The sequence below is a fragment of the Passer domesticus genome, chromosome 7 (assembly GCF_036417665.1).
Source record: "Passer domesticus isolate bPasDom1 chromosome 7, bPasDom1.hap1, whole genome shotgun sequence".
Classification (NCBI taxonomy): Eukaryota; Metazoa; Chordata; class Aves; order Passeriformes; family Passeridae; genus Passer; species Passer domesticus.
This window is the reverse complement of record NC_087480.1, coordinates 42,194,618-42,221,416: the sequence shown is the minus strand read 5'-3', so window position 1 is coordinate 42,221,416 and position 26,799 is coordinate 42,194,618. Positions and strand designations below refer to the sequence as shown.

General features: G+C 39.6%; 1 protein-coding gene and 1 long non-coding RNA gene across 10 annotated transcripts in view; one reads left to right on the top strand and one right to left on the bottom strand.

Annotated features, from left to right (window-relative positions):
• LOC135304997 (uncharacterized) overlaps nt 1-23,539 on the bottom strand; it is a 44,447-nt gene extending 20,908 nt beyond the window's left edge. Inside the window, exons 1-6 of the long non-coding RNA XR_010366273.1 lie at nt 23,439-23,539; nt 17,875-18,036; nt 15,605-15,776; nt 14,306-14,396; nt 12,288-12,912; nt 5,905-6,142 (exon numbers count right to left, since the gene is read on the bottom strand). This is a non-coding gene — a long non-coding RNA (uncharacterized LOC135304997). The remainder of the gene's footprint in view (nt 1-5,904; nt 6,143-12,287; nt 12,913-14,305; nt 14,397-15,604; nt 15,777-17,874; nt 18,037-23,438) is intronic.
• NTNG1 (netrin G1) overlaps nt 1-26,799 on the top strand; it is a 147,689-nt gene that overhangs the window by 28,742 nt on the left and 92,148 nt on the right. The window lies entirely within an intron of this gene.

The following is a 26,799-nucleotide window of genomic DNA, read 5'->3' as shown; positions in this document are numbered from 1 at the left end:
TTGCTGTAATCAAAACACGGTGTGGGAAGGGCCTCAATGAGAGTTTAACTAGGAAGATGGATAGGAAAGACTGTATCACAGTGATACGATAGTGATGGAGCATGGAAGTCATAAATCATCTGGCAGAGCCAGGCCACTGTCAGCAAGGCCAATTAGCCCATGATGAGCACTGCGCTGCCAAAGCGAGGCGTCTGCTACCCAAGCTATAGGGTTTTTAGCTATCACAAGAACATCTAAACAACAGATTTATAGCCAGCTCAGTTCTCTGCTCTGTGCAACTAAATACAGTGGAAACATATTTAGCCTAAGTGTGACTTTCCAAATTAATCCACCTGACAGGCGGGAGGTACAGCAGATCCTGTTCGCTTTAAGTCATTCTTTGCAGAATGTTTCCTGCAATCACAGTTTCCCTTCTCTGCAGTCCTGCTTTTGACTCACAGCTCTCAACTTCAGTCACTTACAGCCTCTCCTCTGATCAATTTCCCTACAGCAACCCCATTTCCTCCCCCAGTACCTCAAGTTTCAAACAGAGGGTCCGGTTCTGCTTTGTTTTCCATGCCAATGCAAGCAGTGCTTGTCCAGACAGATACTCAGCAGTGACGTGCACTGTGAGGACTGACATGCTCAAGGAACAGACATCTTCTGGATCTGGCTGTTTGCTGTAGTCCTTCTAAGCAGCATAGTGTCATGTCTCTTGCCTCAGCATGTCAGGTTTGCCATGGCTTTATTCGGGGCACTTAAGCATATGGAGATTTCCGATGGCTGCTTTCCAAAGGATATACTGGTCATCCAAGACACACCAATCTTACAGTCATTTGGCAGTTCCAGACTGCACTGGTACAGGCTACACATATTCCATCATAGGCCCAAACCATTCAGTGCATTTACAGTAAAGAATTTTGTATACCTGATAATATTTGAGTACTTTCTAACGATGCTAAATGATAAACACAGGCATTCTGGAGAGGGGAAGACATGGAACCCAAAATGCTGCTAAAAATTGTGTCAAAAAAACTTTGAAAATTCATGCTGTGCTGCTTTGAATCTGATTACCATCAGTATATTGGGGTTTTCTTTTCTGAATGACAAAGATACAGAATTATCATTAAAACTATTTTGTATACTTGGGATGACATATTCCTAGTTATTAATTCAGTACCTTCCAGATGTTAAGCCTTTGAAGCAAAAAATTAAAACAAGTGTAATATGCTTGATGGCATAAAATAAGACATAGCTAAACATCTGTATGAACATGCTATCAAACAGTATCAGTCAGTGAGTTTTTGAGAAACTAGAATTTACTATGAAGTACCTGTATATAAAATGAGAAATTTAATGACTGAGACACAAATAAAATTTGGAGGCTAGCTTCAAGCATTCCTCAGCAGCTCAGAAGGTTTGGAAGGTTTTTCCATGGCTGGGGCCCATGGAAAATGTTCTGGTCAGCATTAGCCAAGCCAGAGGCCATCATTGTATTCATCAGCAGTGCTGTGGAACACTGCAGATCCTGGATGCTGCCCAGGCACTGGTCTATCAACCCAAACTCTCAGGCAATGAAGCTGAGGTTTGATAGAAATGTCAATACTGAATTGCTGTGACTGCACTATTCCTGCACATTTTGGATTCTGCTTCCCCCACTATTTACCCTGCATCCTTAATTTGTCCTGTTTTCATCCACTGAAACCATTTCAACCTCTAAAGCACTTGCTTTCTTCACAAATTCACAGACTAATACAGGAAAGGAGTGAAAAACTTCAGCTCTAGAAGGGTTACCTGTTGTGTCGGAGTAATTGTGAGGTTTAGAGAAAGTTTGATTTCTAGATAGAATTTGTATTTAGGGTTTTATCTCAATTTTGTCTGCTTTAGACCAGCATAACCATGACTTCCCTAGAGTGATATGAAAGGAACATGCAAGGTATCTTTGCTTAAGCTTTGGTAGAAACTCAGGCTATGCTTGACAAGTCAGTAGTTCATGTCCCCAAAGAATGGAAGCAAACCTGTTCCTGCCTCCAAAAAAAAAAAAAAAAAAAAAAAAAAAGAGAAAAAGAGGGGCAAGAAAGACCTCTGCTCCATTCATTTTTCTGCAGAGCTGGCATTTCAGGATGCTGAACAATTAGTGGTATGTTTATAAAAGTCATTATAAAAAGTGTTGTTTTCAGCAGAACAAATTCAAGGGTCTCACTCATCAATTTTAAATGAGAGTAGCAGGACTGCAAGGTCAAAAGTATGAGCTTATGCTGTTGCTGCTTTGAAAATGCCAAGATGGATTTTCACCATAGCTCTGCTTCACTCCAGAGTAAAGCCTCCTCCATTATCTTTTTAAATTAAAATGGACACCAAAAAGCTAAGTTTTATGAATTAAGAGAAGGGACTTTGCACTGTGGTTTGATTTGGAATAATTATAATTATTGGGAAGTATTTTTCCCAGTACACTTCCTGTCTCTAATTAAATCCATGGAAATGCCTCATTTTTTTGGTTATTGCCAAAGTGTTTCAAACTCACATAGAAATGTGCAATTGTAATTTCATTAGAATTGCATTTCTCCAGGCTATACAGGTGCAATGAAAGAAGAGGTAAAATTAATTAAAACTGTGGACATGTTTATACCCACCAGGTGTCATAAAAGGTAGTGGCTCAGACATTTTTCAAGTAATTAAGCAGACAGTTCTGCTTTTTCTGATGAGTTATTGCCCTTCCCACTTTAATCTGTGTAAGAGATTTCATCACAGAGCTATTGTCAGGTGATGGGATTGCTCTTTACAGTCAGCATCCCCCTCACACTGCCTGTCGTTAATCGAAATCACATCATCGCTGCAGAGAGGCAGTGACATGCCATCGGCACGTTTCCAAAGGCAAGCTCCGTGTGCCAAGCTCTGCCCACAATTTAGGCTAAAAAGGGGATAACACAATTTTCAATTTAACCATATTTGGATTAAATAGCTTGAGTGTTCATTCAGGGCATAGCACATCTTCCGAACATAAAGCACAGCTCTCCTCAGTGAGGGCAGCATTTAATCAGATTCATATGTGTTGGTGGTGTTTGTGTTATCGAGTTTTTTCATTCCACTTCTATTTTGTCAGGAGATTTTCTTTTCTTCTGGCCATGTTGAGATAATCACTGGTTTTCCTGAGGATGTGCAAATTGCCATGGTCACATCCTCAGGCAATACTGTACATTAGACTGTAATGATGGCATTTTCTAAGTTTTTAATGTAAGTTAGGACCAGAATTTTGTACAGATTCTTTCTCTGCTTTGGCAGTGGATATAAATATACCTCTTGGCTCCTCTCTTTGGGCTTCCAGTAGGTAAACACAACCTCCACATCCTGCTGTGTATCCTGTGTACACCGCTCTGCCTAGGGGAGGAGCAGATGCTCTCTGGGCACGGACACGACCCCACAGCTCCGGTACCGAGAGTGGGGCAGCCAGGTTCAGTCAGCCTGGACAGAGAAGGTGACTCCTGGGACAAAACAGGAGGCACTGCCCCTCCTGCCATTGCCCCTCCTGCAGGGCGGTGCAAGAGCCCTGCTAGCCCTGTGCTCCCCGCGGCTCTGCTCAGCATTATTAACAGCCACAGCCACCTCCAGTACCATCCCCAGCACGTGAAAGCTGTTTTCCATCCCACAGCCAAGGGAACAGGCTAAAGCCTGCATTCTATAGCAAGTTATGCATTGTCCCTCCCAGTCGTGCAGCACTGATGCAAACAGACAACCAAGTCCACCATGCTTTCTCAGGAAAAGTGGTCATTTCTTATTTTTGTTTCCTTTTTCAGTTGGTTTGTATTCTGCAATTGCAAGTAAGTACTTTCTAATGGGCAATTTTTAATTTTTTTAATACTGCAAGAAAAAGAGTCAGTGTATAGATTACCCTGTATTTGACAAAGTGAAACATGCTAACTGCATTCACTTGCAAATATCCATAACAATGGCCATACTTAGAGCAAAAATAATTCAGAATGACAGTATTCACTGCCTGTTTCCATTTAGAGTTGGTGCCTTCCCTGAGCTTGTTTTTTATTTAATGCTCTGTCTTTATTAACTTTTATCATTTTAATTAAATTACCTTTCATAATATTATAATATTCTCCTGCTTTCAACATTATCCCTTACAAGGTCATCTCTGATACATGACTAATGCATTTCACTGAAATGCACAAATAAAATATGATAGTCACATTAAAGCCTATGGGACTGTGCTGAGAATAACAACTCAGTCCAAGCTTTTAACAAAAAAATTTTTTAAAATACAGTAAAACCTTGGAGATGAAGGATAAAGTCATACCCTTCTAGCACCAAATTCAGCTTCTGTATACTTTGTACCTGCTGTTCTGTGGCTGAATTTGACCTTTTGAGGGTTGAAGATGGAGTTTGAAGCAGTTGGTTGTTGGTTTTTTTTTTTCTTTTCAAGTTTTAAATAGCCATTTTATTCTATTTCAGTACTGCTACAGTACTGCTTCTGCTACAGCCAACATAAGTCCAGAATCTACCTTGACCTAAATGATGCTTTGTTGCATTTCTGTGTCACGTTCGGTACCTTCTTTGCAATGCCCTGACATTTGGTTAAACATCATAGGATTAAGTTCCATCAGTAATTAATTTAAAATATATTGCCTGTTCCACTGATTTCTCTCATTTCAATAGGTAAAATAACAAATAGAGCCCTTCATTTACTACTTTTGTGCAAGTCACACTATTCTCCCTAAACATGCTCTCATTTTTCCTCCTGTTGCAGTCAGTCCAGACATCTAATAATTTCTATCACGTGATCTTGAGTCTTTTCTATTTCTGCAATGTCCTATGTCAGGTGAAGCAAACAAAAATATATTTTAAGAGAGGGTACAACAATGATTTATGGAATGACATGCCAGTATTTCCAGTGTCTTGATCCTATCCTTTTGATGTCTTACTGTTACGAAATTTTTAACCCATGGAAGTTCCTGCTTCATATACATTGTGCTGTCTTAGGTTCTTTTATAGACTTGAAAGAACTTTGGTTTACCACAGGAAATACTTTACAAAATGTTCAGTAGGCACCAGACTCCTCAGAGCTTAAGGTAAGATAGTTTGAAAGCAGCTTTAAGCAAAATACAATATGGAGAATCTCAGATTTATCAAGGAAGAATTTTTTCTGGGAAAGTTTTGGCAGTTGGTATTTTCTGTCACTTACTGAAGGAGTTGTACACTTTTAATTTCTTGGAAAACAGTTTGTATGGCAGCCAGGTGCTTTCAGAGCATCTGACACCAAGTGCAGTCTCTTACTGTTCTTTTGTGAAGTAGGGTAACCTTGGATTGGTAGAGAGTTCTTTTTTACTTCAACTTAAAGTGCCTCGCTAACAAGGCATTAAACACATTGCTGAAGGATTTTTTTCTTTCACAGTAGATATCAAATTTTAAATTAGAAAAAAAAGCTGTTCTGGTGGTGGATACTGCAGCACCTTGGACACACTACTGCAGCTGCCCCAGGCTTGCCTTTTGATTCTGCGTCTCCTGACATGCTGCAGTCTTCCCTGGTGAGCCAAGGGGCACTGCACACAGCCTCACAAGCCTTCAGCTGAGAGAACTTGAGAACCAGCATTACTGCCCAACTGAGACCCAGCACTGCCACTGAGGAGCTCCAGAACACATCCATGGTGATAGCCCCAGCTCCAGCAGTGACTCAACATCAATCAATCCATCTCATTCCTGCCAGTACGGTCCTCTGACCATCACCACTTGCTGAGAGCCCTTCCAGCAGTGGCAGACACAGTTACACACAGCAGAGTTTAGCACACAACACTTTCAGTAGGTAACTACAGCATAAAAAGTAATGCTGCTGGCTGCTCATGAAACACTAGCCATAAAAAAAGCTGCAGAATTCTAGGAGAATAAAAACCTTAAGTTCTATTCAAGTAATTTGAAACTCACCTTGCTCAGGACTGACTAGATGCCATCACAGCCTTCCAAACAGTAGCAACATCTCCAGACTGCCCTTGACATGCTCGCTTAAGCTCTTAGTTAACAACCACCATTAACAACCTTAATTGGGTAAAACTGTGGAGGTTTTCAATCAGAGGAATCATCCATGCCTAATTTTCACCTCGCTTCTGAAAGCTGGGTCCATGGTGAGGCAAAGTTTTCATCATGGCTCTCAAAAGAAGTCAACCTAAAAATTGAAAAAATGGAATTAAAAAAATGAATGCGTGTTATAATGCTCACACTTTAATTAATTGGGAATGGAGCAGTCCATCAGTTCTGTATTTTTATATGATGAAAACATATTTGTGCACTGCATTTTTAGACTTACATTTTTAGAAGTAATAGTCTAGTGTGGAGATTACATAGGATTTGAAGAATGCCTCTTTTTAGAAAGATAATACTCCTTTTAAAATGTGAAACTGGAAGCAGAATGGTAGCACCTGAGAAAGATGTAGGTGGATAAAACTTCAATAAATAAATCAAGCAGAGCAAATCCACTGTCATCCTTGGATATCTGGAGCGTGTTCTGATGCTTTCTCAATAGAGGATACTTTGATTTTATAAAAAGTATTAATTTTATAGAAAAGTTGTATGATCAAAAATCCAAACCTATAAATAAGTAGGTAGCTTGGAATAAGACACTGAAGCTTAACATTCAGTTGAGTTAACTAAATCATGCTGTTTGTACCTGTCCTCATCCCACTCTTTCCCTAGCCCACATACATGTGTTTTTCTAGGTATGGGATCACTGAATTTTTATATAGCATGTAGGCAGTTATGTATGTCATTACCAGTGTGGCAGAAACAAGTTAGTTCTGATAACTAAACTTTTCCAGTGCATTTTGCTAAGCGAGAAAGAAAGAAAACAGAAAATAATTGTAACCTGTCTGTGACTAAATGTGACAAAGCTGCAGTATGAATGGGTATACATGTTCTGTCTTCTCTTGTCTTGGGACCACTGTTCTCTCTTGTTGCTGATAAAAGTAAGATTGACTCCATTACTTCTAGGAATGGAGGCTGAAGCTAGACACACATTTCAGTAAAGCAGATGCTGAGCTAGTGAAACATCTGGAAGAAAGGTGGTAATCTTATTTCTAATTATTATTCTCTCTATGGGCCACCACCTCTGGAGGTTTTCTAGTTTCACAGAATCTGATGTTCCAAGTGTATTTTAATCCTCATTCAGCAAGTGCACCACATGGCTGAGGATAGATTGTCCTTTGCTGCAGTGTCCTCCTCTGCCTGCTGGGGTTAATGCCCATTCCCCGTCAGCAGAGGCCACAGATGACTCCCCCTCTGCTTCAGCCCTGAGGTCTCCTGGTTTAGCTCTAAACCACAGCCAGCAGGGCAGTCAGCAGAACTGATGAATTCTGTGCTGACATGAGCAGCCAATCTCATCTGCCAACTGCTGTGGGTCTGTGACCTCTAGGGAAGAGCCATGAATTCTTCTCTCCAGCCAGAATCACTGGGGAGCAGATGTCAAAGCCCTCTGTGAGCTGGAAGTGTCATCGTGTCTGAGCCCAGCAGCACTTCATGTCTCTTGGTTTTGGATGGGTGCATTTATCTAAACAAAGCTCCTTTTCTGTTTTGTTTTGGTTTTTGTTGGTTTGTTTGCTTTTTGGTTTGGCATTTACAGAGGGGGGTTCAAATCGCTTCAGTACCAGTTCTCTGCTGTATCCAGTACTAGTTACAAGCAGAGTAACCAAGGAATAGTAAACTTGTGCTTTCTTATACCAAGTTCTCACCCTCATTTGTTTTATCTTGGCCTTGTGGGAACATCTCAGCTAGTCCTCTCAGATATGGCCACATGGAGTCATAAGGTCTTTTTGTTTCCTTTTCCTGGTTCCTTCTATACACAGCCTTAAATTACTGCAAGCCATAGTCTTGCCTGTTCCACCCATGGCAAAACATAGTGCCTAGCTGCCAAAAACACTGCCCATCTTTCTTCTGGACATCTTGCGAACCACGGTAAAAACTGTTTTGTGCCCCAGTCTCCTGCCAAGTCTCTTTCACATCCAGGTGATGACTTAATGTTTATTCTTCAAGAGGATCAAAGGCTGTCCATGAGTCCTTGTTTTCTGGAGCACTGTAAGCTTCCTAATGCAGCTTGGGAAGTTGTTGAAGATGCCTTGGCCATGTATCATAGGCACCTTCAGCACAGGTCCTGTCAGGTGGGGTCTGACACATGACGTTTGTCAAAAACATTCAAAGGAACACCTTTCTTACAACCCAGGAGTCCCAACATGTTTCCAGTTGGGAACAGTACAGCCAGCACTGCAGCCAGATAGTATTGTGCTTTAAATGAATCATAACGTTGCAATTTCAAGAAATACAGTAAAAAGCCTTAGAGAGAAAATTATCACACTTCTTCTCTATCAGGCTGGTCTTTTCCCATTTTTCTCCTAAAATGGGTACTTCTAAGGGAGGTGGGAGGCCCAGGTTCTGTCACCTGGGGAGGCTGAGCTGTGATTACTCACTGTGCCGGCCCCACTGCACCATTACTTACTTGAGCAGCACAAGGAAATGTTTCCTTCTTCATTTACTACTCATTTTCTAACTACTTCTATCTAAATCAGATTTTTGCCCTAAAGGATTCATGTCTGGCTTTGTGGGTGTAAAATATACTCATACAGGTGTTTTAGGGTTGTGTTCTTAGATATTTCAGAAACTGTGCTTTAGTCTGGCAGCTTCCGTTGAACTTCATCAGTGAGCAGGCTAGAAGTCTGACCTAAGGGGTTTGTGTATTCATTTGTATTAAAGCCATCAGTATTTGGGCAACTCAGGATGACTGTGATTGGAAGTTCAAAAATACAATGATCCTTTGTGTCTAGTGCATGTTATGCAGGAGAATATTTAAATCAATAATGATGCTATCAGAGCTGGAAATCAAATGCAAAATAATTCCCTGGGCTTCCCATGTATAATGACATTTGCTCTTTTGATGAATTGCTAATGTATTCTTCAACAGAAGAGCTGGCATCCCAGCCGGCTTCACTATATAAATGGCAGGATGGAGAGAGCAGGATTGTATTTACTACTATTTACTGCTAACAAACTACACACCTTTCAATGTGTGTCTCTCTCTCTCTGCTATGAATTACTCTTGTTCTGAAGAGGGAACATCTAAACAAACTTTAAGACTAGTCTTTTAAGAAATTACTATTTTCTTCAAGGAAATGTTAGTTTGCTTTGTTTGTTTTGAAGTGACAGTACCAAATTGAAACGTTATCTTTTTAAATAGGCAGGAATTATTTCAGCTGTGATGCCTGCCTTACGCTCTCAGCAATTTCTGTCACTCTTACTGTAGAGCATTATTTTCCTCTGTTCTTTTCACTTGCATTTGTTTCTGACACTCTGTGCAAGAGAAGCAGCCTGACCTAACCTGTGGCAAACCAGCACTAGCAGCAGTGAAATGAACTAAATCCACTGTGCTGTCCAATGGAGAGATGATGATGGGATGAGAAAGCAGTGGAAAAAAATCCTCTATTATTTTCATTTTATGCTGGTATTAATTTGGGGGGTTTCATCTTTCACAGTAATCGGCTAAAACTCAGATGATCAAGCAAAGATAAATCTGAGTTGTTTTGCTTCTTTGTTTAATAATGTCACCGTAAGGTTAAAAAGGCAATGATTTTGAGTTTTATTACCCTGAATTATTAATTTTGTGAGCATTTAAAAAGAATAGTAGTCCTGAGATTTTTTTTTCTAGACATACTGCTGTGTATGATTCCTTTCCATAGTGGATTCATAAAGATTTTCAAAGTATTAAGTATTTCTGATTCCCAGAGGACTCCAGCTGGAAGATGACAGCTACAAGACTGTACAGAAAACTTTGTATTTGTATGGGGTCTAGTAATTTTTAGCAGATGCATCTTTTTATCTTGAGATTGGTTGATGCTCTTTACCTGTAATATTTAGGTATTTTACAAACTTAACTCTTCGGGTGTCAGTGCCACTGTATGATTCGTATCTGCAGTCCAATCTGCGTTAATCCTGCTCTGGTTACCTCTGCTGGTTCTGCTGACTGACACTGAACCCCGCAGACCATGCTTAAAAATCATCAACTCTGATACACAGTTTTCAAAACATCTCAATAAAGGTGTGAGACTGTCAGAGAAGAACAAGTGAAAAGTTTTCATCTTATCATCAGTCTTCTACTTGACCAGCAGGCAGAAAAGCTGAGTGCAGTGCCCCAGCCAGCGCCCATGCCAGCCGTGGCACACACAGCAGATTGTCTTCCTTTTGTTTCTTTTGGATACCATGGTCATTGGAATGCATGGAAGTTAGGTGCTTCCTTCTTTTGCTTCCCTGCTTGCACCATTGCTCCAGAGTCCTGCATGCACAGGATCAGGCTCTTTGCTTATGTAAATCACTCAGCTCAAAATATCCCCAAGTTGTGTGTCCTCCTTACAGACTGCAGCACATACCATGCCGCTCTCCCAGCGCAGAACAGTTTATAGCCAGTTTACTCCCTAACACAGCAAGTGCAAATTTTATCAGGGTGATGGATTATGTAAGAAAACACATTTCCCCCATTGATTCATTGTTTCAAAGGACCCATTATCTCTCCCATTTTCTGTAGCATTCTTCTAAAGGTCATATCACTGTTTCTGGAACTTTTTGAGGAAAAAATAAAACTGTGATTATTTCCTTTTTTTTTTCACATCTGAAAAAGGAATAATTTCACAGCTGTTTGCAAGAGGTTAAGAGTGTGCCAACAGCTCCAATGATTAGCACAGGCTGCTTCTGTAGCCTTGTTTGCTCATACACTGTCCTGCATGTTTCTCCAGTTCTCATTGCAGGGCCTTGAGAATCCAGGAAAACTCTCTGTGAGAAAAGCAGCTTGATGTCAAAGCAGCTTTGCTGATAAGATTCAGTCTGGCTCACCGCTGGCACTGATGAAGCTTTAGGTGGATAGTAAATAATAGATCTATTTGTGCTGTATGTGTTAGCTGCTGCTACCCTTGTGAGGAACACGATTCTACTGGTATTTGGCTTTTTGTAATGAAGTTTGTCTTTAAAAAAATCTATTGTAGAAGAACTTAATTGGTCTCCATTTCAGGTGTTTAAACATTATGTAGGCTATTCTTTTAAAAGGATGTCTAAATACCTAAGGGTTTAGGTTATGAACAGGCCTGTAATAATCTAAACAGGCATTCACACATTCAGAGCATTAAGCCCCCTTAGACATAATTTTATCTCTGAACAGAGGAGCGTAAGAAAGTGGGGATGGAGAGCAGCCCTGCTCACTTGCCCCTGTGCTGGGTCTGGGGCAAGTTGTGAGGACAGGCAAGTGAGCACACAGCCCCCCCAAGCCCCATGGAATCCATGGTGACCATGCCACAGGAGGTTTAACCTATTTCTGAGCAGTCCCTTGAACTGCACACACAACATTTCTGACTGTGCCTGCCATGGGTGCCTTTGCTGACTGTCTCTTCGCCGATCATCAGTGTCATTCTCCATGGCAGGTTTAAACATGAAACCAAACCCTGGTGTAAAGCAGGCACCCCCCTGAGAGGCAGATGAAGAAGCTGCCAACTGTTTGGTGCCAACTGCTGTGGGCATCAAGCCGCTCACTGTATCTTCCCCAGAAATGCAGGCACGCATTTAAAATACCCAGCCACTCTCACTGGAGACTGAATCAGTCAAACATTAGATATTCATCTTTCATTCCTGCCTATTGCTACTAATTGGTAGCCGAGGTCTTTAGCATGCATCATAGCTGTAACTAAGTTAAAAATACAAAGTCCCCTTAGAACTAAGAGACTTTATAGATCTAAAGTTGATGCAATGTTGCCTTTTGTACAGCAATTCCTATTCTTCAGCTGGTTACGTCCATGCTGTGCTCTGATTTGCACCAGTTAAATCCAGACTAACATCAGCAGCTTTAGCAGAATTAGCACAAGTTTGCTCTTATTTTCTCTATCAACATTAGTATTTTTCAACTCCTACCATAGCAAGGGTTGTCAAAGCATTTAGACAAAATCTGAGCCTCGGGAAAGATGGAGAGATGTGAGAGCAGGGGATGAAATGGGGTGAGCATTGTGCTTCCTTTCCTTCCTCCTGCACCTTGCCCGTAGCCCAGGACTGAAGCTCTCCGATGATGCCACGTCTAGGGAAAGCAACCCATTCTTCAGAGCTGGAGATTACTAGTTAGTGGGGTTTCTCACTAATTTGCATTAATTAATAAACCAGTTCTAGTTGAGAAATTTGCAGGAAAAAAACAACTAAACTATTTGAATATCTCTTCCATTATGCAGAACTGCAGAGAAGACTGCAAGGCCAAAGTAAGCTTGAAAGAATACTTCCAGTCTCATTACCTTCTTTCTTACCTTTCTCTTTAGAAACCCTGCAGAATATTCACTTGAAATGCTGATCCATCTGAACTTTAAGTTGACATCTGCATGAACTTGTTACCTGTGGTTTTGGGTTAGCTTCTTGGCTGCTGAATATACTTTAACATTTTTAATCTTTTATTTTTCTAGCCTTTTTCCATTTGCCAGATTTCAACATTTTTGCAATAGCACATAGAGGCACCATTTTTTTTCTGTTATCAGTCAAGGGAATGCAGAGAAGAAAAGGAAAAGAGAAGAAAAGAAAAAAAAAAGAAAAAGAAACTTGAGCAAAAGAGCAAGCACCATTATTATTTGAACAGGCAGCTGCTTCTGACAATTCACCTAAGGTAGTTTTCTTTTTCTCTGTAGGACTTGAATGCATTCCTCTCAAGACTTTGGTATTGATCCTCCTTCTTTTCAGAGTTCCTGACCTTCCTCCTTTGCTGTCTCAGCCCAGCTGGTATGCTTTCATACAGTTTGGTTAGCTTCTCAGCACTTGCATTTTACATTTCAGCAGGGATACCCTTAACATATTTCATCTACTCATGTGTACCACAGCAACTGAACTGGTAAGAGATAGTCTGTAGATCTGGTTTATTTGGTTTTTAATAGCTGATGTTATCTGTTGAAATAAAAACTCAGGTTTATTATGTCTCAACTATGAAAATCTCACAGATAAAAGTCATGCTCTGTATCCCACTTTTTTTCTTTTTTCTTTCCTCCTCCAAAAACCTGAAACAATTCAAAGTGTTTTGTGTCAACATTTTTTAAAAGTTGTATTTGCTAGATACAAAAATCATTGTTGGTGGACATTTTCTTCCAAGTGAGATTTTCAAATTTTCAGTTTGATATTCAGCTCAGAGCCCAGACTTTGAAATCTCAAAGTCCTTCACAAGCTACAAGTTCTGCCCTCCTCAAAGCACGACTGGAAACCACCTGAGCGCCCTTTCCCAGTCTGTTGCCATTCACTCTGTGGAAGGGCTGCTCCCGCACGCGCTGTGCCTGGCTGTCCCTGTCACCATCTGAGCGCCTCTCTGGCTGCCATGCGCGCAGGAGCAGCTCCAGAGGCTGTGAGAGAACCGTGCCCGCGGCGGGCAGGAGGCACGAGGAGCCCGGGCTGCTGCCCGCTGAGCAAAGTGGCCACGGAGGAAGCCAGAGGAAATGGCCAAGCCTTGTGAGACAGGGAGGACAGAGGGAAGGAGGAGGCTTCCTTCCCACAGTTCACATCTTCTGTGGAATGGAAGGCAAAAAAAAAAGACTGAGTTGCTGATTCCTTCTGTGGTGAAAAAAAAAAAATGTAGCACACGGTGGAAATGGCAACAGGCACTCTGTCAGTGGCTGAGACATTAGGAAAATAATTCTTTTACTTTCACACTATATGGAGAAGGAAAACATTGATATATGTTTAACTGTGGCAGAGGAAGTGAAAACAAGAGCTGTCTGTGGTGACATCATAGAGAAGAGCAAAAATAATTATTGAGGAGAAAAATATCTTCAATAAAATATATTTTACATTTTAATAGTTGTGCTGAGATGTTTCTTGAACCATCATTAGTATGTTCCACTCTTCTCTTTTCCCCCGACTTTTCCTTTGCTCCTCATGCTCTTTCTTTGTGAGTAAGCAAGGTTATTATTAACAATTAATTTTCTTCTTGACGTGTAACTGCTCAATAGTTACCTGGCAGACTTTTCCATCACTTTGCAAGCCCTACCTTTCCATGGACCAGGTATACAATATGCTTAATGCACGGTTAAATTTAGGTGATGGATTTAATGATTCACAAGACAATTTCAGAGTCATTTGAGAAAGATGCCATGATGAGCATTTCTCATCAGTCACTAGGGAGCATTCACCCAGCCTCAACTAGTGAGCTACCACCAGAAAAAGTACAAGGAATTCTTTTTTTTTTTCTTAGTCTCATTTTGAAATGGCAGCCAAACCAAATAAATAAACAGTGAATATAAAATTTAATAAATCCCATCTTTACATGACTGATAGTGAAAGTCAACATTACCTGTATTTGTCCAAGGAGAAGTTTCTTTTTGGTGGCATTTCTTAGGCATTTCCTAGGTTAATTTTGGTAGATGGATGTAAAAAAAGAAAATCTGTGTAAAAGATTGTTAGAGGTATCTGTTAGAAGATGCATTATTTTAATCCTTAGGGAAATGCTTTTGCTCTTATTTAAAAACACTTCTGCAGTGCTGCCCTGGAAACATTACTGTGCACAACAGCCTCCAGCCTGCTCACTGGGGACTGAAACCTGCCCACCTGCTTCTGATGTCCAATGTTGATGCCAAGTGAAGAAGAAACACGTTCATTTAGAATCTTGACGTGTTGCTTACTAAATCAGATTAAAAAATGTCTTGTCTCAAAAAATTTGCATTACTATCTTAAACTGGACTGAGCAAGATGGCACTAGGCCAACTTACACTGGCTGAAGATCAGCCTGCAATTTTCAAATTACATGTCCCTCTAATTAATAAAGAGGTGCTTACACTGCCTAATTTGAACCTGTGCCAAACACTTCTCTTTCTCCACCACTTATTGCTCACAGCCCTCGATTGCTTGTCTGAGGCTTTGTGGTTAAAGGACTGGGTTTGCTGTGTGGTTTGTGCTATAGGTTTGATGGCCTGGGGTTTTTGGGTTTCTGAATGTATTATATCCTTCCTGTTCTGCTTTGACATTGACATTGTGTTTTGCATCAGACTGAACATGTAAGAACAGACAACCTGATCTGCATGCACCCCTTGTGTCACATTCCCCTCCTGAAATCAGTATTCTTCAAAACAGCCCAATATGTTTGTATTGTATGTAACAGACTATTTGTGAAAGCCAAAAAAATGAGTACAGTATGGCCACCATTTCAGGCTGTCTATATTCATTGCCATTCAGGTCATACTTAGATTAATTATTGCATTTGTGTAGGATGTTCATTAGGAGATTTCCTGATTGTTGTTCCAAAGATTGATTACTTGTTACATTTACCCTGTGGCTTCTGTGGGGAAAACATCTTTAAGGCTTCAACATTTACAAACATACTGAGGCCGGGCAGGGCCCCTGAGAAGTGAGGATACCTACACCTGCCACATCAAGAAGCTTGACATACATCTGCATTAATACCAGGTTAGAAAGCAGAAGATGTATAAAACAAACATTTACTTTAAAGTGTCTCAGTGTAGAGATAGTAACATAGCCCTCGGTACTGATGTACCTCTCATAATTAAAGTAAGGGAAAAGAAATTTAAAAACTTACAGAAAAATGCCAATTAGCAGATTTGTATAGATGAGACAAATGGTTTACAAAAGAGCCCACCTGAATCCTAGCTATAGCTGGCATGCAATTTGCAAAGATCCAAGTTTCTGGGTCTTGAATCTCATCATTTGGCAACAGAGTGACCCAGGCTTTGCAGGCAACTGCAATGAATTGCGTGATGTTTCTCCTAGGAATTGGCTGGTTTGAGGCAGAAGTAGGAATATGAAGCTTCCTGCAGAAAAAACACAATGTTCCAATTAGTATTGGAATGATTTTACAGGTATTTTTAGGAACACTAGCTTTAATGGAATTCAAAAATATGTTCAAGTCACATTAGGAGACATTCTTGAGCTTGGCAAAGGATAAAGGCAGGAACCATTAGGTTTTCATTTTTCTCCTGCACCTCTCCTGAAATATGTTTATTAACCAGATAGAGTCACAGGTCATATTTCCTGCTGTTCATCTTTTTTGTCCAAACACATGACCGTATACAGCTGTTTGCAGCAATAAAATTATGAGGTACTGAAAAGAAGACAAAAAATAAAACAATTCAACAATCGTACATGCTCTAAATAGGTTTTTTTAATTGCCTTGCAAAGCAGTGCTTAAAAAATAGGAATAAACTATAAGGCTGTATATACTTTGCAGCAGACGCGAAGTTTGTCTTTGTTCATTCACATAATTCACTTTAATTGCAGGCTAATAAAGCAGGAAAAAATCTTTAAACTTAAAAATAATCATTAGAGCCTGATAAAAGATCTTAGCAAGCATTTAAGATGGTAGTATTGCCAAGAACAGCTTTGTTTCCTAATTGTTTTCCTGGTGAGCCAGTAGCAGCCCCAGTCAGAAAGGGTTCAGAGGACGCTTTTCCTTTCAGTTGCTATAATGAGATAAACTGTCAAGTAGAGGATAGTAGATGTGGTGATGATGGATGCGACACAGTAACACCAAACGGATAGTTAACGAGTTTGTGACTTGCTGCTAAATCTCCGCATCCAGCAAGCAAAATGCTGTGCTGCAATACCTCTGAATGCACTGGTCAGTGCAAACTCTCACACTGGTCCATCCAGCAAGTCAGTTAAACTGTGACCTCGTTCCCTCATCTGAAAAAAAATATTTTAGAAGCACCTTAAGAAGTAGACTTATTTGTGAAACACTGCAGGAGACTTACCTGCAAGAGTTGTCTAATGCTGGAGGCTGGAGGAATGTGGTATCAGTGAACCAGACCAGCAGTTTATTTTTCAGTATAAATCTTACTTTGTGCATTTGCTGTGTCTCATACTTTTCCTTCTGTCATGCATTTAGTTTCAAAAATGGCATGTTAAGTAAAATTACTTAACACTGCAAGCCATAAAAATAAATTACGGTTTGGTTCCATTAGAAGCCCACTTCTGTTCACAAGCACATACTCTTTATAAGAGCATCTTTAGAATATTGGGGGAAAAGGAAAAAAATACAACTTTACAAAGTTGCACTTCTGGCAGTTCTACATGAGAAGTTCTTGTCCTGGTCTTTACCATTTGTTTTGTCATTTAGCATAGTGTCTAAGACAGAGGAGCAAAAGGAAATCAGGCAGTAGGGAAAATTACCTAATGGTAACTCACTTTTTTGTAATCTAGCCCTTTTACATCCCATTTTCTTTATCCATCTTAAGACAGCGACCTTTTATTTCCTTTTGCTTTTCTTCTTGTGTGCAAAATTCCTCCAGTGCCTTCAGACTGGACACTCAATTCTTTGCCTCATACCCAGCAAAATGGAGGTGTGATTTTATATGCATGAATGTAGTTCAGCAATTTGGATGTGTTAGTGCAGATTTTTTTTAAAAGAGCAGGAATGTCTGCCCATGGGAAGTAGCAAATTAATTCCTTGTTTTGCTTTGCTTGTATGCATGGCTTTTGCTTTCCCTATAAACTTAAAACTTTATCTCAACCACAAATTTTCTGGCTTTTACCCTTCCAGTTCTCCCCCCCAGTCTTCTGCAGGGGGATTGAGTGAGCAGCTCTATAGAGCTTGGTGGCCAGTTGGCTTAAACCATGACATTTGTTCAGGGGAATGACCTGAAATAATTGAGGACTAAAGAAGAAGAAAACAGTAACAAAAGGTTGTCTTTTTAAACTTCAATTGGCTTTTTTTTTTTTTCTGATGACCTCAGTGCTTTACACCCATTCTTTCCCTTTTCATACCATTACCACCTCTCTGTTTCAGTTTTACCTGGTATTGCCAGCAGTTGTCACTAACTTGTTTCAAAATTTAGTTGTGCTCTTTCCTACCGCTCTGCTCCCCCTTCTTTTCAAACTTCCTTCCTGACCAAGAACACACCCAAAGCCTACCTGTAGAAATGCAGGAGGAAGGGCTGCAGTGCCCTGGGATGGATCACTGCTGCGGCACTGCGGTCACTGACCCCATTTGTGCAGCCGCACATGCAGCTCACACAGTCAGCTCTCAGGCACTGCTGCAGCAACTTCACTGCTTTGGGGGACAAAGGCTCTGAACTGTAAATAAAGAATTCACATTTAATTCTCTGGCCATAAGATAATCAACAGCATGTGTCAGTAAATGCTGCCTGTGAAAAGCACAGCACAACTGCTGCTCTTCTGTCTCTGAAACTTCCCACTTCTGCAGCAGTTACCCATTCTGGGGCACTCTGAAAAGTAAACATCCCAAAAATTATGCCAGCACCTGTTGCAATTGGTCAAGCATTCAAAATATAATCTACTTCACATATTCAAATATCAAAATATTCAGCTTCTAAAGTCTTCATGTATTTTTAGAGAAATTTGATTTTGATTAAAGGTACTGCAGGGAACCTTATACATGTTTAAAGATCTAATTTCCTAATTTTTTTCTTGTCACAGCTTTAACAAAGTCAGAAGAGTTATTCCCACTTTATTCTGATTTACACAGATTTCCCATAGCATTTCATTAAAGATAAGAATATAAGCACTCTAGTCCAGATTATCTATATTCACAGCACTACAGAGTAAGTGTATATTCTCCCATATATTTTATTCAGTCACCTCTGATATCCTCCAGAAAGCTAGAAATAAACTTTCCTCAAACTCTGGAGCAATTTAGGAATGCAACACAGAATCTCCTTTGTATGTGACTTCTGTACTGTCATGGAGGAGTGTTAAAAAATAAGACTTTCTTCCAAAACTGAAAAAGCAGCTGTACTGCAGGAAGGGAAATTTATTGTTCTTACAAGTACTGGCTTGTGTTGAATCATTGCAAAAATTATTATGCCTTCCCCCACCCTTCTTACTCATCTGCTCTACTACAGATTCAAAACTCACCTAAATCCTTCCTTCAGCCTTCTCACCATTGAATTGGCTTATATTGCAATGACGCTTTAAAGAATTATTTTAAAAATACAAAGCATGAAATCACTTAGGACACTGCAATCTGGGGCATTGCCTTTATAGGTGAATGGTATATTTTCTTACAAGATCACCCTCACGAGTAATTATTATTCTTGGTATTTCACCAGTTCAGAAAAGTTTTGTTTCTGAAGTCTAGGCACACATGCATCAGGAGTGCCTGTTTGGCTAATGCCATGCAGGCAGCATGCTGCAGCCTGCCCTCAGAGCAACAGTTCTATTTGCAGAACAGTCTATTTGTAACTTAATTACACTCACTTGGTGAATTATTTTAAATGTCATCATTCATAATTGGTGTTTGGCACTTTTTTAATGCAGATATATTAAGGAATAATTACTTTTACATCAAGTTAAGTCCAGTAATAAAATAATACCAAACAATGAAACACAATAGGAGATGAGTCCTCATCTGAGGTGACTAGAAGGGCACACTGTTTGTTGCAATGTCATTTTTTTAACCTTTACAACTATTCATCATTAAGAGACTGATTTTATTCCGTGTCCCACATTGAATACAGCGTGTCCCTTCATTATTTTTTTCTCCCAGTGTGAGAAAATTTTGTCTCATAAGCTCTTGCTGCTGTTTTCATAATTGGAGCATCTAGGAGCAAGTCTGCCTCAATTTAAATCAGTGCAAAGATTCCCACAGTCTTCAGTGGGAGTTCAGAGTGACACATGAAGGACTTGTCCATCACAAATGCCAGAGTAACAGCACCAAATACATATATGTATATATTTTCTTCTTATACTTGCTTTCTGAAGTTTTGCTACTTGGATTTACTCAGCAGTGTAGGATGGGGCTGTTTTACATCCCCTTCTCCAAGGCACAGCAACAAGCAAACTGAGCTTTGCTAAGACCAGCACACACTTGACAGCTTGTCATTGTAATAGTGACAAAAGAGCAGCTGGCCATCAACAAAATAATAACACTGACAATGAGAAATATTAAAATGCTGTCGAGATGGGCAGTGCCTCCAGGCAGAGGTTGTCTTCACCCCTGCTTGGACAATGGCCCTCAGCAAGCTGTGGGCTTGCGCCACTCCGTGCCATGCCACTGTAATACCAACATGTCAACAAATAGTAATAATTAAGACATTCAACAGAATGACAGCCACAAGAAAGCTTTTTTTTTCTTTACTTAGCTTCAACCATTGTATAAATCTTGTTCATCTAACTGAGCTACAAACATTTTACACAGACCTGTGGCATTCAATACCATTATGCCCCTTAGACCACTGCGTAAGCTGAAAATTGGCTCCTCTACTGCAAATAAGAAGCAGGATGACAAACACTGAGTTTAGACTCTTTGACATCTATGATTTTTAATGGAAAATGTGGACTGTCCAGTACATAATCCACGTTTGAACACCATTACTATCTAACCTACGTTAAACTCTCCTGCAAGGTGATAAGATTCATGATTGTATAAAAGCTAGTCAGAACCTCAACAAATCTGCCTTTTCAGTCTAATCTCTTGTAGTTACATCATCCCATGGCTACCTTCACTCTGCTAGCCTAGACTCAACTAATAAAGCCAGGCATTTCTAGGTGGAGGTATTAAAAAACAAAATCCCATTTGTGATGGTACTGACAAACATAGAGCATCTGAAATGAAGGTGTCCTGAAGGACTTAGAGCCTGCAGTGTAATTTAATTAAGATATCAAAGTGATAGCATTATATCATCTGTGACAGCTATTCTATTATAAAGCATTTCTTTAATTAACAAAGGCAGCACCTGAGAAGGCAAGCACTGGTATGAAACACACTTGCCTTACACTCAGAGAAACACAATTACTCTTCAGACTTACTTGAGTTACACTTGTTTTACTGCCTTATTTGCCTTCAGGTGGGGCTGTGGCCCCCATTCCCTGTTTTAATGGATTCCCCACAGCCCCAGGATGCTGCAGGGATCTTGTCCTAAGCCTTGCCACACCTACAACCTCCAGGAGCAGAGCAGTGACTTTTAGTTTTCCCCCAGTCAAAAACTGCCTCCTCATTTTCCTCCACTGCCAGTGGGGGAGCAGCTGATGGCAAAGCAGCTTTGGAGAAGCTCAGTATGTGCAGAGTTAAAAGCTGCTGGGAGGTGACAGGATGATCTGGAACTTCATAAGCACTGGGATACCTCCTGGAGCTTTCGTTCAATTGCTATTCACGTTTATTCAGTAAGAACATCTGTTGGTTTCAGCAAATTCATGTCTAGGAGTTAAATTAATTGAATCTCAGGATAGGATTTGTCTCATTGAAAGAAACTTCAGAGAATTTAAATAAACTATAAAGTCCTAATGAAATATTTCCTATTGCATAGGGTTGTTTTATAACTACTTAAATATCCCTTCATATATTCAACACAGTTTTAAATTGTTTTCTTGTGTGTTTGCAGATTTAAAAAAAGTCAGAAGTTTCTATTTTTGAGCATCATATCCAAACTTTTGGTATCAGCCAAGTTCAGACACCTGCAAGTATGCAGGCAGTTTCTCCAGATTTGGGGGGTTATAGGACCCTACAAGAAAATGTTACTTAAATATACATTTATATTTCTCTTATATCTGCAAAATAACAATTACAAAATGAAGTCTAGAAAAGCAGTCTGAGAAATATGAAGGAACTTGACTAGGCATAATCTCACATGGAGGAATTGATTTTATGATTAAAAGCTAGTCAGTACTGTGTTGCAGAATATATACAGATAAGTAGAGAGATACAGAGTCACAAATGTTTGCAAGGAGATGAGAAGTAAACAGTAGATTTTTTTCTTTATTTGCTTCTATGCAAAAGCAAGTATCTCTCCAGCTTCTTGAATAAATTACATTAATACATAATTTCCATAACCTTACGATGTCACTGTGAGTTACCAAAATCAAAGATACCTTAAGAGGCTTGCTTTTTTCTTATATATATTTTAATTATTGACCAGCTTTTTGAACTTGCATGTGCCCACAAAATATTATTAACTGGTGTATTCAAGTGCTGTATAACAGAGTTCACAAAAATAATCTCAAATCCATTAAAAATTATTTACAGCCTTATGTTCACTTCCATTATAAGCGAAAACTTGGAGTTATTTTCCCTTGATCTCGCTGCAGCACTTTTAGTAAATGCCCAGTGAAAAATTAGGGGAAATGAAAATTAAAAAAATCCAAGGGCATATCTTTTGAAGTTGCTTTTTTCTTTTTTACTTTTGCATTAACATATCACAGATGGCCATGTGGAACAGGGTGATTTTGTACGCTGTCTAAAGACATTGTTACAAGCAGAGCTATGCCACTTCTTATCCGTAAAACACTTTACTGAGGCCTGAAAATACTCAGATGCTATATGCAAAGGGTTTTTTATATGAAAAAATGTAAATGTTGCATACCTTTAAAGAAAGGGGCATATGGCTCTGGTTTGTAGCACAGTACAGCCTTAAATTCTCTGTCAGATGAGAGAATACCTCACCTGCTCTGAGGTCTTTTATTTTTGCACCCTTACAAGTACTGACTCATTTTATAAACAGATACTTCTCATTCTAGTAAGTGCACTTCATACAGCTCCTTTCATACTAACTGGAACCTAAAACTCCATTTAAAGATAAATGCTGAGCAGTGCTAGCTTGTTTAAATTACTGAGTCCCTACAGGAACACGTGTATCTCATATTCATCCCTTTCTGGCTTCAGATGCTGCCTTGCCCAGCTGCCATGTGACATCAGAAGCACATCCAGGTGTTGGGGAGGGCCTGTCCCTGTGTGCCCCTCACAGAGGCAGCTACGGTGGAGCTGGGCTGTCCCAGTACTCTCCTGTCCCGTAGCCCCCCGACCTCTGGGCTGCACAGCCAGGACACTGCAGGCTGGTGAAAGGTTTTGACCTTTCTTGCACCTACTGCAAGAAACAGACTCTGTTGGAAAGTAGTCATACAGTCGACCATCAAGTCATTAAACAGCATCTTTTATCAAAATTAGTTGAGCAACTAGACAGGCTGGACTAAGAGAATGTAATTCTTCACATTTCAAATGGCAGCAGTTAATTGCATTACTCTAGCCAAGATGTTTCTCTTTATCACATCTTCTGTAAGACGTGTGATGGGTAGGACTGATAGGGAACATAATAGGCTGTAATTTATTACTTCCCAGGGTGGTACAGTGGAAAGAAACAGAGCTTCTCTTATCAACTTGCTCTGTAATAGACTGAAATGTATTAGGATAAAAGGAAACCCTGGCCATAAACTTTACCTTCAGGCATCCCAGCAGGTGTGTGTAGAAAGTCTATTTTTACCACTATAGAAAAATTAGATTCTCTTCTTCTGAGAAACTCCTCCACCTAATGCTTACCAAAAGTCAAATACTTTTTAGGTTATATTCATTCAACAATGTTCATGAGTTACAGTTGCCTTGTCCTAGCATACACATGCAGATTTAATCTCTTTGAGGGGTTAACAGCACAGAAAAAGAATTAGCAGCACAACATCCCCGTAGGCCAGCAGCACTGAAATGCCCAGAGCACTGCATGGCCCAGGCTGCCCTGGTCTTACTAAGTTACCTGAGTTAGCCCAGTTCATGTGCCATGAATTCATGACTGTTCCTGGTTACCCTGGAGGCACGCACAGGTTCAGAGGGAAACCCCAGCTTGCAGAAGTCTTGCCCACAGCTCTGTAGGGAAAGAAGCCTCTTCAGATTTGAATTACTTTATAAACAACCCAGGGAGCAAGTTTGCCTCAGTTCAGGGGAGCTGGTTGCATGCTACACATCTGATGAGTTAATTGAAAGTGTTACATAACTTATCATAAGCCTTTCTTGCACTTGGAGATGCTGTTGTTTTACTTTAGGTAAAATATTCACATTCAGGCTTGGGAGATACTCTGTGTCATCTGGGACAGTACCTGAGGCTATGAAATCTTGTTGGGACTGGTTTTATCCCCAGTGCTCTGGGGTGCCCATCTGAGGCAGCAGCAGGGATTGTGCAGGCTTTACACCCTGCCCTCTCCATGGGACAGGAGCAGCTGCTTTCCTTCCCCTTTTAGCAACACTGCCACACAGCCAGTTGGGCTTTTCCATATTCCAGTCGGCTATGATGAAATAAGTTTTTTAAATGACAGGTTGTTAGGAGGCAGTGCAAGCACATATCATACCTGAAATACAAATTTGCAGATAACAGTATTAATGATTTTAGGAAGTCATTGTATATTTTTCAAAGCTGTATGGTTATTTTTTATTATGAACATATGTGATAAAGGAAATTACGTGACATTCTCCAGCACAGAACTGAACAAATTACCAGTTTATCACAAAGTTTGCAACCCTTCCTCAAAAGATAATATGTGGGGATTGTTTTTGATTGAATTACTTATATTGGTGCAGTATCCTAATATGGATTTGATGAGCGACTTTATTCTTTTTCAAAGCACTATGTACTCTAATTTGAATGTGGAGAGACATCACACAATTCATTGTGAATACTAATAAGACATCGCTTCACAGTATAATGAAATTCAACATTCAAATTTGTCTCTATAGCAATTCCACATTATGTAGGTATACACTATGACTCATTAAAAATATTTATTTTATCATCCTGACAAACACAAATTAAGGGAAAACAATGTGGCCCACCTTTTAAGACACATGAGGTGAAATTGGATTTCACTTACAACTGTCATTATTGTTTATGCTCTTTTTCATTCTTCCTTTAAGTGGTTCACATACATGCAAAGGTCCTCTAAGCCTGGGAATCCTGCAACAAAAAACTTACCAAATTCAACAGAAATTAGTGCAGATTCCGCAGCAGTAATAGGATGGGGGCAAAGGGGAGGTTACAGATATTAAGAACAGTGTTTCTGCATAACATCAACAATTCTAATTGTGGTGTTTGACATTCAGTGTCAATCCATCAGCTGTAAAACTTACTAAAAATGGCAATGGATATATTAGTTGGTCCGAAATTGTCAAAAATAATATTGATGCTACTAATCAGAAATAAAATTACAGTTATTGTAGAAATACAAATTTGCATGAGGTCCACAAGCACGGAACCAATAACACTCTGGAGTAGGATGAACAGTGTCTACAGATGCAGACAGTCACAAAAACACAGCTGAGACACCCCTAACAAGGAAAGTATTCCTTCTGTCTCTTTAGTCCTTTTCATGTGTTGTCTGGCTTTGCACTGTCTTTTCTCAATGGCATTAGCCATAGAATTAATTAAAAGATTTGTCTTCAAAAAAAAAATTATTAAAAAAAATATTTTAAAATAAAAAGGACCATGAGGCAAATGGTCTGGTTTAGCCACTTGTCTGAGCACTAATTACTTCACCTCTTTGTCTGATCTCTTGCACCTGTAACTTTGTGGGCAGCTGAACATGGTTGTAAGTCATTTGGAGATTTAGAGCTAAAAAGTAGTATGCAAAACATTACCTAAACATGCAATATTACATAAACAGGGATTGAAAGGGTTTTTTTACAGCTTTAAATGACCTGGTTTTGCTATCTTTATTCACAGCTACTACACTGCATCCTATTCAAACTGGTGTGATAGCACACAAAATAAAGGACTGTCAGAGCTGGGGAAGAGAGCCTGCCTTGGATTGGAAAGGTTGTCTAATTTCAATGATAACAAAGGAAAAGTTAGTCCAGCATTGGAAAATTAACTGTTTATTGAATGGCACTCAGCATTTCTCTCATTGGAGTGATTAGTAAAACATTAGCTCACTGTTTTGGCAATGCACTAGTGAATATAAGCATTACTTAGTGTTGGTTGTGCAGGTACTTGATTAGACCATCTGTTCTAAGATTACTTCTTTATGAAGAAATAAAATGTAAGCGAAGATAACTTTTTTCTAACTATGTTTTGCATTACATTTGATGAAAGTTATTTAACTATTGCTACTACTTAGGAATCTTTTTAGCAATCTCAAAAGTCTCCCACAGAGGAAGCAAGAATCACCCCAGGAAAACTATTAAAGCTGACAGTGGTTTGTCACAGGCAACCATTAATGAATACCGTGGAGGATTTGGTTTTCTTCTGCTCATTGTCTTGCCATAATTCATAGTCAATATCCCACAGATTTTGCAGAATGACTGTGTAGCTGCACATCTAAGCAACCAAATAGCATCTTTTAAGTTGGTGAAAATCACAAGTGAGAAATAAATTATAAGATCTTGTTTCTGACAGTGAATACTTAAACAAGGACTCTGTCTTCACAAAGCTAGGAAAGGTTTGGGATTTGGTTTTGTCAGTTTCCCTTTTAACTAGGTCCTAGTAAAGGAGTTGTGCTTTTCTGTGCATGAAAATAGTTTTGTATCAACTTCTTGTCAGTCGGAATAGCTTGGTGCCTTTGGCTATCTCCACTAACACAGTCTGCCAGTATTCAGAGTAAAACATAAAACCTACAATCACAATGACATAACAAGGTATGCTTCTATCGCACTGCTGTACTTCCCAGGTGCAGCATATTCTACAGTTCCACTTTCAGGAAATAAGAAAACAATTAAGTGAAACAAATTAAAAATATAAAGTCTGCTAACACAGATGTGTAAATACAGAGGAAGTAAAATACTGCCAGTAGAACAAACAGAATTCTTCATTCCTGAATTTAGATTGTTGAGTTTGCAACAGCAATACCTGCAGTGCAGACCAGGGTAAGCTTTTGCAGGTGCTATGTTTACATCTGTCAGAAAGGAAATAATCTGAGTTTGTTGTCCTCAATCCTGCTGCTCTCTGTAAGAATAAAATTGTAATGATGCCTTGGGGGGACATATGCAGTGAAATTCTTTTTGTTGGGACAGAAATGGTTGTGTCTAAGTCCAACAGACACATATATTCCCTGAGTAGTCTTCTGCAACATAAATAACATTTGCACATGCAAGTTGCTGGTTTTGTATGTAAGTGACCTTTTAGTCACTTA